Source organism: Drosophila novamexicana, unplaced genomic scaffold (assembly GCF_003285875.2).
Source record: "Drosophila novamexicana strain 15010-1031.04,08,12 unplaced genomic scaffold, DnovRS2.1 tig00001058-arrow-arrow-pilon, whole genome shotgun sequence".
Taxonomy (NCBI): Eukaryota; Metazoa; Arthropoda; class Insecta; order Diptera; family Drosophilidae; genus Drosophila; species Drosophila novamexicana.
In genome coordinates, this window is record NW_020824836.1 from 361,624 (window position 1) to 376,241 (window position 14,618).

The following is a 14,618-nucleotide window of genomic DNA, read 5'->3' on the forward strand; positions in this document are numbered from 1 at the left end:
ATGCCAAAGCTCGTGAAAATCGGATGAGATTTGACCGAGTTATGGGGTTGAGAAACTTTGATCTATGTCTATATCCGAATCTAAGGGGTAAGATTTTGACATGAATTTCGACTAAAATTTACCTAGTCAGATTTTAATGCCAGTTTATTCTAGAGAGAAAATTATGCATAAAATGCCAAAGCTCGTGAAAATCGGATGAGATTTGACCGAGTTATGGGGGTGAGAAATTTTGACCTATGTCTATATCCGAATCTAAGGGGTAAGATTTTGACATGAATTTCGACTAAAATTTACCTAGTCCGATTTTAATGCCAGTTTATTCTAGAGGGAAAACTATGAGCAAAAAGCCAAAGCTCGTGAAAATCGGATGAGATTTGACCGAGTTATGGGGGTGAGAAATTTTGACCTATGTCTATATCCGAATCTAAGGGGTAAGATTTTGACATGAATTTCGACTAAAATGTACGTAGCCATCTTTTAATGCCAGTTTATTCTAGAGGGAAAATTATGCATAAAATGCCAAAGCTCGTGAAAATCGGATGAGATTGGACCGAGTTATGGGGGTGAGAAATTTTGACCTATGTCTATATCCGAATCTAAGGGGTAAGATTTTGACATGAATTTCGACTAAAATTTACCTAGTCAGATTTTAATGCCAGTTTATTCTAGAGGGAAAACTATGAGCAAAGAGCCAAAGCTCGTGAAAATCGGATGAGATTTGACCGAGTTATGGGGTTGAGAAACTTTGACCTATGTCTATATCCGAATCTAAGGGGTAAGATTTTGACATGAATTTCGACTAAAATTTACCTAGTCAGATTTTAATGCCAGTTTATTCTAGAGGGAAAATTATGCATAAAATGCCAAAGCTCGTGAAAATCGGATGAGATTTGACCGAGTTATGGGGGTGAGAAATTTTGACCTATGTCTATATCCGAATCTAAGGGGTAAGATTTTGACATGAATTTCGACTAAAATTTACGTAGCCATCTTTTAATGCAATTTTACTCTAGAGGGAAAATTATGCATAAAATGCCAAAGCTCGTGAAAATCGGATGAGATTTGACCGAGTTATGGGGGTGAGAAATTTTGACCTATGTCTATATCCGAATCTAAGGGGTAAGATTTTGACATGAATTTCGACTAAAATTTACGTAGCCATCTTTTAATGCAATTTTACTCTAGAGGGAAAATTATGCATAAAATGCCAAAGCTCGTGAAAATCGGATGAGATTTGACCGAGTTATGGGGTTGAGAAACTTTGACCTATGTCTATATCCGAATCTAAGGGGTAAGATTTTGACATGAATTTCGACTAAAATTTACCTAGTCAGATTTTAATGCCAGTTTATTCTAGAGGGAAAATTATGCATAAAATGCCAAAGCTCGTGAAAATCGGATGAGATTTGACCGAGTTATGGGGTTGAGAAACTTTGATCTATGTCTATATCCGAATCTAAGGGGTAAGATTTTGACATGAATTTCGACAAAAATTTACCTAGTCAGATTTTAATGCAATTTTACTCTAGAGAGAAAATTATGCATAAAATGCCAAAGCTCGTGAAAATCGGATGAGATTTGACCGAGTTATGGGGATGAGAAATTTTGACCTATGTCTATATCCGAATCTAAGGGGTAAGATTTTGACATGAATTTCGACTAAAATTTACCTAGTCAGATTTTAATGCCAGTTTATTCTAGAGGGAAAACTATAAGCAAAAAGCCAAAGCTCGTGAAAATCGGATGAGATTTGACCGAGTTATGGGGGTGAGAAATTGTGACCTATGTCTATATAGGAATCTAAGGGGTAAGATTTTGACATGAATTTCGACTAAAATTTACCTAGTCAGATTTTAATGCCAGTTTATTCTAGAGGGAAAATTATGCATAAAATGCCAAAGCTCGTGAAAATCGGATGAGATTTGACCGAGTTATGGGGGTGAGAAATTTTGACCTATGTCTATATCCGAATCTGAGGGGTAAGATTTTGACATGAATTTCGACTAAAATTTACCTAGTCAGATTTTAATGCCAGTTTATTCTAGAGGGAAAATTATGCATAAAAATCCAAAGTTCGTGAAAATTTGATGAGATTTGACCGAGTTATGGGAATATGTTGACCAATGTCTAAATGGGATATTTGAGGGTACCAAGTTTAGTTGGACTAACAAGCGAGAGGACTCCGGTTCAAGTTAGTTTCCAAGCAATTAATTCTTAGAGCTTATGTGAAAGTATTTACATATTTACCTAGTTCTTATGAACCTGATGCTGCCACCAGGTTGATATGAAAAAGCCTCTTAATAATACTATAATGCCGCCAAATATCTCTATCTCTTCGCGTTGTTTAACTATCAGCTCGAATTGGCTAGTTTTCGTGAACTAAACAGATTATTAACCTTTAAACTGAAACATTCACTTAATAAACAAGCTCACTTTTGTTTTCCATAGTCACCTGTCTAAAAAAAAAGTTCGTTCAACTTTTGAAGTTTCTTCATAATTTTAAACAGGTGCAAATATGTGAAGAAATGAAGTTAAAGAAAAAATGTGCTAAACTTTCTCCCTGAGCTGATTTATATACTTTTTTACTCTTGCAACATTTTAAACAATTTCAATGCCCAATCAATCAATTCGCACAGGCAAATACTCATAGAAATCAAAAGTTGGTTTGTTTCTTTCGTTTTTTTTTTTTTTGTTGAATAAAGATCGGGTTGAGCTTTTCTTTTCGGCACGCTCGACTGAAGCTGAAAGCCGAAAAGCGAAAGAGCCCAAAAACGAACCAAGCAAAAAAAAAGCGAATAATCGAAATGCGCAAAGCAAATAGCCAGAAAATCACTTTGCCATGAAAACGAAGAGAGAGAATACGGCCAAAATTGACGGGGGATTGCAAAGTGCGTAATTGTACAAAATGATTGCATATTAAATTCCATATTATATAAGAGCAGGCCAGCTCCGATTATATATAAAGACTTCCTGTGTGGAAGTTCTAGACTTTTAGACAATGCTCGAATTATGGCCAGTTGTGCTTAGCTGAGTTGAACTTGGAAAAGCGAATCGTGGTTCTAATCACAATTTTGTTGATTCACAGTTTTTTTTGTTGTTGTTTTTTTTTTAGCGGTTCGTCATGAGGCGCAATTAGCTGTTTAAATGGACGTTAGATGCGACGAAGCGGAAATTGTCTGGTTCCGGTTTTTGTTGAATTTTTTTGTTTTTTGGTTACGAATTTTCCAGGCAGCCCGTAAAAACGGGTTTTTACTTTGATCATTATGTAAAAAATGCATTAAATAAATCAAGTGTGCTTGAGCCGCGAGTGCTCGACTAGGAGATACCCTAAACTTAGTGTCAAGCTGGCTTTTTGTGCTGCTTCAATTGTTCCCACCTTATGTACAGGTAAGGCATTCTAGAATAACCCTGGTGTTTCTAGTCCGATCATTATGAAATTTTCAGGATTTAAATATGACATCCGAATATATATGCATACCTAAGCTCAAGAAGATGTCTCTTAATAAAGGTTTCTTCAGTTTGGTCGGAAGTTATCCTAAAAGTGAAAGATTCCTTTTCTGTGTATACTATTCGTGTACTTGCATATCAAGCTTTGTTTATTGAGAAGGAGATATCGAAAAAAAATTGATATACTTGAACTTCATAACATATATAGATTTTAAATTTCAAGCCTCAACAAAACTTTTCTAGAATCACAGATTCAGCTTGACTCAGCATTTTGATCTGGCTTGCTTTCCTTTGCCTCTTCCTTTGCTCCACACATTTGCCCAAAAGCATTATACCCTTTTTATCCACTTTCAGCAGCTTCAGGGTATAGATAATGAAATGTGCGCTGGCGCCGCCATTGACAGTGACACGACGTCGCAAAGTGGAAAAGCGTATATAATTAGGGGCAGGACTGGAGTGCTAAAAAAAACAAAAAGCTTTCTTCCAGACAAACTCCAAAAGAGATAATCAAATTTGTATTGTACACTTTGCAATAATGCCGAATATGTATGTAATTTTTCCAAATATGATGCGAGTGCATAGATTAAATTGATTGGTAGGTATGTGCCTGAGTGTGTGTGTGTGTGTGTGTGTGTGTCGCACACACTTTATTGTTGGTCTGTAATTACACGCTCGAGTCAAAATTGAATGCATCAAAAAAAAAAAACGGCACGCAAAGTGAAACTTTGATCTCTAAACTCAAACATCATCAACACTGGCAACTCTGGCAGCAATTACGTTTATTGAATATTACGAAAAGCAAAAAAAAACTAAATTTGTGACAAACAACTGAAAGGGGGAGTTGCTTAAATGGCTGCTTATTGAGCTATTATAGAGTCTGGGCTGGAAATAATTTATTTAATGACTGAAAAATTGTGAAATATGAAAAATAAACAAATTTGGAACTTGGGAGAATAATAAATAATAATCAAAATAACAAACTAGCTGCAGGGCCTAGCCATAATTTGTGAGAGTATGTATTTAAAATTATTTGTATATTTTATACACAAAAAACCTAAACGTTTCTTTGTTTTCTTTCGTCACTTAATAAAAATCATATTCTTAAATAACTCGTGTGTTTATGTTTAGATTATTATGAAATGTAAATGCCTTAAAAATAACACTCAATTGTGTGTATTTACCAATTTTTATGTTGTCAGCTCTTAAAATCCTCGAGATATGCTCTAAAGAGGGAGGTTGAAATTCCATAATATAGCCTAATTCCACTAACAACATTTTCTTTTGTGCGAATGTTAGGTATGTTGCCTGTAAGTTTTCCCATAAGAAACCACATTTTTTACATTTGCAAAAAATGATGGTATTCGTTGTTAACATCAACTAACATTTGCTAATGGAATCGCCGAATATGAAGTTTGTGAATGTTAGAAATGTTGAACATAGTGAAATCAAGCTATTAAGCATTTATTCAAGAAAATAGTAAACTTGAACTGCATAAGCGTAGGATTCATATATCATATATCCCAGGCGAATTCCTTTCCTAAACAAACCCCATTTTCGGGACATATATTTGCCAAGAAACCACATTTAAACAGAATCCCACACGACTAATTAAACTTGACTATAAGCCCAAAGCTCTTAAACGAGTTTTATTAACTTTGAACTTCATTTATAGATTATTTTTATGGTATTTAAATAATAGCTCTTAAGATATCTCTGCTTGCACTTTTCTTTTTTAGTTTAATTTTTTGCAATTTTTGCAACAAAGAAATCTTATCAAAACTTTCAGCGCCAGACAAGGTGTGGTCGGGCTGACTTCAAAAGCGTATCTCGATTGCGGTTAACTGGAATATTAAAAAAAAAAACACACACACACACACAGAAAAAGGCGCATGGAATATAAAATAGGAAACATTTTCCATTATTTGTTTGCCAAGTAAATGCAAAAAGTGGAAAATTGAAAAGCAAACAGAAAACTGAGGCGAACGCAAAACGAATGAAACATTTTATTGTATATATATAGATACATGTATCCATGAGATACATACATCCATGAGATACATATATATATATATAGCTAGCAGATACTTCATATCAACTCTTTGGTGATTCAACGTTTGACTTTGGCCGCGCGTCAATTCTGGGAAACAAGTGCAATAGCCACAGGACGGATAAGTTGCGCACAGAGACAGAGACAGAGACTCAGACCGCGAGGCACGGCGGATGTGGATGTCGTTTAAATATGGCCAGACGGCGTAAAAATTGACAGACGTCGCACAACCAAAACTGAAACCAAAAAAAAACAAAAACACAAAAGACAAAGTTCTGAAAGGCCGGGCGAAAATATAATAAAACGCAGAAACAAAAGGCAAAAAAAAAAAAAAAACTGAAAGTGGCGACAACGGCAACAACTCCAAATCCAATTCCATGGCCAGAGCCAACAGTTCGGCCATTAGGCGGCAATTAAATGAATTAAATTTCACATTAATTATTAAAAAAAGAAGCAAATAAAATACAAATATTAACAACAACAAACAAAAAGAAAGAAAGAAGCAACAACAACAAAGAGCTGTTCATAAAGTTAAAATTAAGTGTGGCTGGCTTTTTTTTGCTGTTTTTTTTTTGGTGCTGTTTGGTTTAGCTTTTTTTCAGCTTCTTTTTTTGGGGATAATTTTCATTTCATGTTTTCACACTGGCTGACGGTTCACTGACCACGTCAGGGCACACCGGACGCCGGTCAGCTGGCAGCTGAGAGCGAGAGAGAGCGAGAGAGAGAGAGAGAGAGAGAGAGAGAGAGAGAGGAGGCGCTGCTCTGGCCACACTCAATGCGTGTGTGTGCGCAGACATTCGGCTGGCACTGTATTGTTGTGTGTTGGGAAACAGGTTTGCTTCGTTTCAAGGCGCATTTGTTATGCTTTTTCTTTGCAGCCAAATATACTTTGCCAATTTTCATTGGCAAACAATTTGCAGCTACTTTTTTGACAGAATCTTTGTTTTTTTTGGCGGGGGAGAGAAATTAAGTGAAATTTGAGTAATTTTCTTGCTTTTGGACAATTAACACAAAGATCTATTCAATTATTGAGTAAATAGATGAGGTTTTTTTTTGCTTTTCAAAAGTTACTTTCGATATTTTTCGTTTTCTTCGACACATTTTTAATGGCGGCTTCTTATGGAATCAAAAACTTTCTCATAATGAAAGAAATGCCTCAATTCTTTTAAAGAAATAACTTAAGTTTAAATATGGTATTATAATAATATTATTTACAATTTTCTTTTTTTAGCGCCCATCAAGATAAACTTGAAGGCATTTGAATTGGGATTTGTTTTCTAATTCTAGAAATTTGTGCACAAATTATTTGGCTCTTAGGCACAATTTGGCAAATTGAGCGGCACCTTGCTTGTGGCCTTAAGTCTAGCTGAGATTCAGCTACAAATTAAAGTCCAAGCTGAAATTCAATCAGTGCACGAATTGCCATTCGCAGTCGAGAGATTGTGGCATATGTGAGAGGTGTTTTTTTATACCCTAAACCCGTTGGAAATGTGCAAAAGGTGTATATTGTTTTGGAGCAAATGTTTGTAACAGACATTTAGTACCCATCACAAGTATATATATGCCTGATCGGGTATACGAGCTGCGTTGATATAGCTGATCTGCCCTTTATCTCGATTAAAACTTGATACTAATGCAGATATTATACGTTTTAACAGTCTGAAAGTTGGTTTTCGAAGAATAACTCGAGAAATATAAGAGCTAGTTACAGCCAACTAGGTGTTATATACATAGATACCACCTTCAATTCCCTCTAAAATTGAAAAAGTAACTTACTTCCTGAAGCTAAAGTCTTGCGCTACACAAAGTCTTAAGTGGCATATTAAATCAATGAAAATTTCATAAAGATCGGACCACAAGTACCGAAGAAGTTAGTCAAGTCTATAGTTTTCATACGTATGATATAAGATATAAGAGATGCAATAAGAGGGAGAGAGAGAGAGAGTAGCTTGCGCCGTGCGTTCGTGTGTATATGCGTGTGTGTGTGTGTGTTTTTATAGAAGGAAGTTTGAATGTTTGTCACAGCAGCTCGGCACTTGGTGCAGGGTATCTTCTAGTCAGGTCAACCGGATTGTGTCGCGTAAAGTATCTATAGCCGAGTATCTATAGCAGCAGCAGCAGTTAAATTGTGGCCAGTTGCAGAGACAGCTGTACGTGCCGTGGCAAGAAGCGAGCAGCGGGCAGCGAGCAGCGAGCGAGAAAACTCAATTCTCCATTCTCAATTCTCGATTCTCGCTTCTCAATTACAGTTACAATTACGAACGTGATTTGTGCCGCAGTCGCATATCGAGCGGCGGCTGCGGCAGGTTGCCTCATTGATGGATTTTGTCGCTGCCACAAAATGCAGCTCTCTAGGCCGACAGGGGCGGAAGAAGGGGAAGGGGAAGGAGAGGGGGAAGGGGTGCGGGGCACAGCCGCCACAGCACAAGTGCAGCTCGTGGCAGAACAGGTTTGCCAGGTTCTGGTTGGATTGTCGTGAAAGCGATTCTGTTGCATTTGAAACGTTTTGCAGATTGTTTATGTTTCATTTGCACTCGAAGTACACAAAAAAAAAACACCATATAGCTATATACATATAATACATATAGCATATATATGTGTGTGCATATATGATAAAAAACGGTTTGCTGCTGATTTTTGCACATGCTCGATGTGTGCGCGACCTTGTGGACTTGTTAACGTCCCATGGCTCGCCTGAGCGGGGGAGGGGTTCCAAAAGTGCTTAAACTTAATAAACACATCAATTGCAGCAGAGTGCAGGAAGCATACAGTGGCGGGGCAGGGGGGAGGGCGGGGATCTGCCCCACAAATGCCTATATATATACATTTATTTATTTGTTTTGGGGGGCGGCATGAAAATATTGTGTTTAATTCGATAAAGTTTCCCCTTGCTACACACAAACACACACACACACACACACATCGGACAATATACATGTTTACCTACACACACACACATGCACACATGTATTCTACACTTGGAGAAAATGTTAGTTTAAAAATGGAAATTCAAACACATTTCGTTTATACATTTGTTATGATTCATACTTGCTTTGAAGTTTATTGTTTCAAAGTTGAAAGAAACGAAGAAGAAAGAACAGCAAGCCGACGATTAAATACCCTTTAATGCTTTTAGATGTCTGTTTTAGGATTGTGCAGAGGATAAACTGAATCTCGCAAATACTGAGTCTAGAAAAGTTATCTTGAAAAAAACGAATTTTTCGCCAAATTTCTTAAACGATTCTTTCTCGAGAACTTTATGATAAATATTGATAAAATTTGGCTCACATTTGAAGAACACGGTAGAGTTCATAAATGCCAAGTTTAGTCAAGATAGCTTGAGAAACAAAAAAAAGCTGTTCAAACAAGAACTTAACTTCTAACAAAAATTAAAGTAATTCCCAGACTGAGTACGGCATTTAGTTTTTGTCTTTAGTTAACTCGGAGGCTATTAAAAAAAGAACTTTGTTATCACTTCAAGAAGTTTCGACTTTAATCGAGACTTTTCAAACTTTCTCTAATCAAATTTCTACTCGATTAAAGAACACTTCGTGATTATTTCTTCGAGTGTACTTTATTTACTTAGAGCTCTGCGTGTCAATCAATCAACTGGCGTCAAAATTTATGACCTCAAACATAATCACAACAACAGAAAATGTTAAATATATATAGTGAGAGAGAGAGAAGCATTTCAAGCGCTTATAATTAGTTGACGCATTCCATGCCCTCGGTAAACAAATATTCAGAGAGTTCTTTTTCGGGCTGTTTACAAATGATGTTTGGCTTTTCTATTGGCTGTCTCTGTCTTTGTGCTTTCTATTTTCTTTTTCTTTTCGTCAGCTAATTTATGCAAACAGTTTTCAATGAGGCGCAGCGCTCGAAAGGGAACCGCCTCATGAAAAGCTGAGGAGCTGAGGCGGATTGCTCTGCGTGGGCGCATGCAACGCTCCACTGGGAATGCAAAATAAAATATAAGAAAAGAAAAGAGGCAAAGAAAATAAAGAAAGATTGGAAAATGCGCAAGAAATTACATAAATTGGAGTGCATGGAAATGTCGACGACAAAGTTATGAAATCGTTGGGCAAAGATGAAATATGGCATAGATGCAGAGCATAGAGAAGACAGATTTAAGTTTAAAGAAACTTATACTCAAAAATATTTAGAAAATTATATATATAAAAAAGGTATGCTAAGAACTTGAACATTTAAGAATGCGTTGCTAAGAATTGCCCAAAGAAATACTCATTTCGCCTAGTTTTATTTTCTCATACCTATATTTATAGATATACAAAAAAGAAAAGCTTAGTTCTAATTGTAGAGTCCAGCAAAACGTTTACGAATGAGAGAGCAAAGGCTATGCATACATAAACATATATATGCGTGTGAATGTGTGTGTGTGTGTGTGTGTGTGTGTGTGTGTGTGTCACGTAGGCAGCATATGCTTTAAGCTCGACTTCTCACACACAAACACATATTAACTATTCAATTTGGTCTTGTCTCTCAGTTGTTGATCCAATTGGATCTGTTGCAACTGGTTAAAGTGTAAACATGACAATTACTACTTATTAATATTCCCACATATGTTCGAAAACTAATTAGACTTTGCACTCACAGCTGTTGGCTTTACTTGAGGTTCTTATTGGACTGTAGGGCGCAGCGAAGTATACATAAAAAAAAGAACATAGGAAATGACTGGAACTGGCATTGGACTCTATAAATAACATCAAAGTGCATTGCAATGCACGAAATGCGAGGCACGAAAGGATTTACGAGCTTGATCGAAAACAGCCCTTTGGCCCCAAAAGCAAGAAACATGCAAAGTAAGAACAACAACAGAAACAGCAACAAAAACCAAAAACAACAATAATAATGATGACGATGAGTGGCACTTTGGAGCTGGCAAATGCCAGGAAACTGGCAACGCGACGTCAAAGTAAAAGTAAAGAAAATTATAAAAAGCAGCGACAAGAAGAAGACAAAGATACGCGGCGGCTAATAATAGAAAATGCATGAGAGTGAGTGTTAAGGCATTTGAGAAGAAACTAATACAAAGTAACAAAAATGGAGACAACGCCTTCAACTGTGCGACGTCTGTTATTTGAATGTTAAGGTTCATGTTAACTTTATGTTAACATACGTATGTAGAAAAAAGATTGTCAAATATACTCACTACAACAGTTATATGTATGTTAAGGCTAATGTTAACTAAATGTTAACAGTAAACGAAAGAGTGTCAAATATGTACACCCTCTGTTACTGTTATTTATATGATAAGCCTAATGTTAACTTGATGTTCAGATACTTAGGTAAACTAAAAATTGTCAAATATACTCTCTGTAACTTTGACATGTACATATGAGAAGGATGATGTTAACTTAATGTTAACGGTAAACGAAAGAGTGTCAAATACATTCTCTGTTACTGTTATTTGTGTCGGTTATGTGTATGTTTACTAAAAGTTAACATACTTATGTAAACGTCAAATTACTTTTACTTGTGAGCATTAACAGCCTTGTTACAGATTTACATTAACAGTCTAGAAGCTGTTAAGACTAGGTTACTTTTTAATGCCCATTTAAAATACTTTTTTGCCTTTTTGAAAGTGTTCTTCATCAGAGTTTTTAACGGTTTTTTAACAAATTAGAACTGGCGAGACCTCTGTACTATAATTTGTATATGCTAAAAGTTCTAAACGCTTTACTAAGAAATTATTTTCCCGTTAGAAGCTCGCAGTTCACATCTTTAAATAATTATGTGAGTAGCGTATTTAATATTAATTTGTTTTTTCATTAAAATAACAATAACAAGCGGAATAAAATGTATATATTAGCATAATTGTGAACGAGTGGGAAAGCTGTTAGGCAAACACATTCAACTTCCACACACGCGTCACCTGTTTGCCGTGTGTCCACAAAGCACAAAGCACAAACACACACACACACACACACACACACACACAGAGAGATCTCCTAGTGGCTGTGCGTGTAGCGTCCATTAGCCATGTGAAAAGTTCATTTGCCTCGTCTCATAATTTGCCGCTTGCATGTTGCCAGCAAAGCGTCAGCGTCCAGGCTAGGGGCCAGTCAACGGCCATTGACGCCACCCGCCTGCCGCTGCTTCTAGTCCCGGCTGCTCAGATTACGAGCGAGCGTGGGCAAAAGGGGGACCGGGTCGAGTGCGAAGCAAACACTCGGCAAACTCAAGGAGTTGTTGTTACTCACTTCGAGGCTATTTTGAGACATGGCGACGCGTCGCCAAAGTGTGCGAACAGAAGGCCCCACCTTCTCCTTCCTTCATCTAATTCCATTTGCCTGGTCTATTCGCATTCGCATTCCCATTCCCAGCTCGGCTGCTTCTATTTGCAATTGACAGCTCCACTGAAGCGGCAGTCACTTTCCCAGCGGTATCCAAAAACCATATCCAATCATATTTCTTCTACTGCTGCTCCCCGAAAGGTATCTAATTACGGCGTGTCATATAACTTGGACTCTTACTCTAGTCGAATTCCAGTGTGCGCCAAAGGCAACGCCTCCCACAACTGTGCAAGCTGAAGGATGCACAGTGTGCTGAAGTATATTAAATATAGAGTGAAACCCTAATATCTATATCTATAGCCAAGCATGGCAACAGTTGGCCAATCTATATGGCACTTTTGTTGCTGACAAAAACAAACAAGAAGATAATTAAAATGTGAATTATAATCTAAAAACACATTCATTTTCGATTTAAAGTGCATTCTATGCCTTTTGCTGTATGCCCTATAACAAAATTTATAAATTTGAACCAGCAACTTAACGCTTGCTGGTCCGACGCTCAAAGTCAAACTAAAAGATAATTAAAGTGCCAAAAACTATCGTTAAAACACATTCATTTGCATTCTTTCCTTTTTCTTTGTGGTGAATAACAATTTTTATAAATTTGAACCAGCGAGCCAACGCTTGCTGGTCCGACGCTCCAACTTTGTAAGCCTTATTCCCTAATTTCCGATTAAACCCTCATTTACAATTAAAAATGAAGTTTCTGCAAAGATTTGAGCCATCTAGCTCTTACAGCTTGCGCTAGGCGTTGCTCATCAGTCAGTCAATCAGTCAATCATGACAAAGATGTGTTTCAATTTGTGGTTTTTTCCACTGTGCCGTGTCGTCAATTGGCAACGATGTTAGTCGCATTTGGCTTGTGTGTGTGTCTGTGTGTGCGTTTGCTTGTGATTTCATTTTGAGTTCGCGGCTGCCATTCGGTCTGGCACAGGCCCTGAGATCGACCTGGTCGCGACTGGTGACTGCGGTTGCTGGCTTGTAATCTGTATCCCAGACACACAATTTTACAATGTAATTTTGTAATTGCAACAACAACAACAACAACGGCGACGACAATTGCATCTTCTGGGCCTGCGCTGCGGATTTCTGTATTCGATTGCAATTTGGTTGAATAATTTCGTGTGGGAAATTTGCACGAAAAAAGTTTGCCATTTTTTGTTGTTGCCGTTTTTTTTTTTTTTTCAGTTATTTGCTCTGAACTTTAAGCCCAACGGCCAGTATGCTGCTCACGTATAATTCGGCCAAAGTTTTATTTTATTTTTCTCAATTTTTGTTTTCTTTTTGTTAACTTGCGAGCAGCTGACAACTGACAAACAGCTGATAAATGCCGCAAACGTGATAATTTTTATTTTATTTGTTTTGTTTCGATATTTGATAGCTTGATACGCAATGCCCAGCCTCTAGATATATTCCTCATTATAATCTATTTTCGTTTTTCTAAATAATTAACACACTATTCTCAAGCACTTTCTTGCGGCTGTTATCAAGGTTGCTGTAGAAATAAAATACCAGATCAAATGTTTACTCTTTTTTTTTTTGCCTAATAAATACTAGAATTCTGATTGGAAGCGAACAAAGCTGCGCGCCAGCTGCATGTCCCGCACGACGCGTACTGCAATCTGTGACTCAATGCGGTCACATAATTGTGCGGGACTCTTATCAGTCGCCTCTGTTAGAGGGCCCGTAATACTCATGAAAATGATTTACAGCTATAAATAAATAATTATAATTGCAAACAAATTGCAGTGCATTAACTACAACAACAAGAACAACAACAACAACAGCTGTATAGGAAAAGCTCATGAACTGGATTATTCCTGTTCATATGAACTACGCGCAGCAGAAATGAAGCGGAGTGTAATCCAATTGGAATGTTTGCCAATTGGATTGCAATTTAATTGATTACTTTTGAAGAGCTTTTGAGCAGTTGTGAGCTAGCAGGTGCCAGCTAACGGGTAATTTCCAATTAGATAATGCCAATTGTAAGCTGATTAGCCCACTATAAATCTTAATGTACAGCCCCCCCCCCCCCCCGCGGCGCCCACTCGTTGCGGTAGGACATAGCAACAGGAACATAAAAAAGCCATTATAAGGGAGCACAAAATAAGGGAAAAGGGCAATGTTGCAACTTGCCAAGGCAAACAAATAACCGAATAAGGGAAAATTGTGTGTAAAGGCAAAATAAAGAAAGTAGGAGGAAGGATGTCAAATAAAATGCGTGAGCGAGGAAAACAACGCAGGAAATGTCTGTCGACTAGTTTCTGCCAGTGGGAGGATGGGGGGTGGTGGTGGCCCTTGTTGTTCTTGTACCTCTTTCAACCACTGTTCAGCAGCAGCAGCAGAAGGGTGCGGGTGCGGGTGCGGGGGCGGGTGCGGTGGCAGCAGCAGTCGAAACCGCCCTCCAGAAAAATATATTTTCGAAATTCGTTTCATTTCTTCGACTGGCGCGTGGCTTGCGTGTGTTCTGTTTGCTCTTGTAAACAAAAGCGGGCGACAGCAACAACTACAACAACAACAACAACAAGTATGAACAATGCCGGCAACAACAACAACTCTAACAACAACAACAACAACAACAACAACAACAGCAAGCAAGCGCATTCCGCTCTTCTGATAAACGGAAGCAATGAAAACTAGAAATTGGCTCAATCGGCGGAGAACACGGCCGCCCACAGAGTGCACAAGGAGCAAGTGAGAGAGAGATATAAAGAGAGAGAGCATGAGAGAGCGCTGTCAAATGATAAAATTATATACATGTGTATGTGTGTATGTGACAGTGTATACACACAGTAAGTGCATTTGCGTGT

At 37.6% G+C, this 14,618-nt stretch overlaps 1 protein-coding gene across 5 annotated transcripts in view; it reads right to left on the reverse strand.

The window, feature by feature from the left end:
* LOC115765809 (tyrosine-protein kinase Abl) overlaps positions 1-14,618 on the reverse strand; it is a 46,256-nt gene that overhangs the window by 31,158 nt on the left and 480 nt on the right. The window lies entirely within an intron of this gene.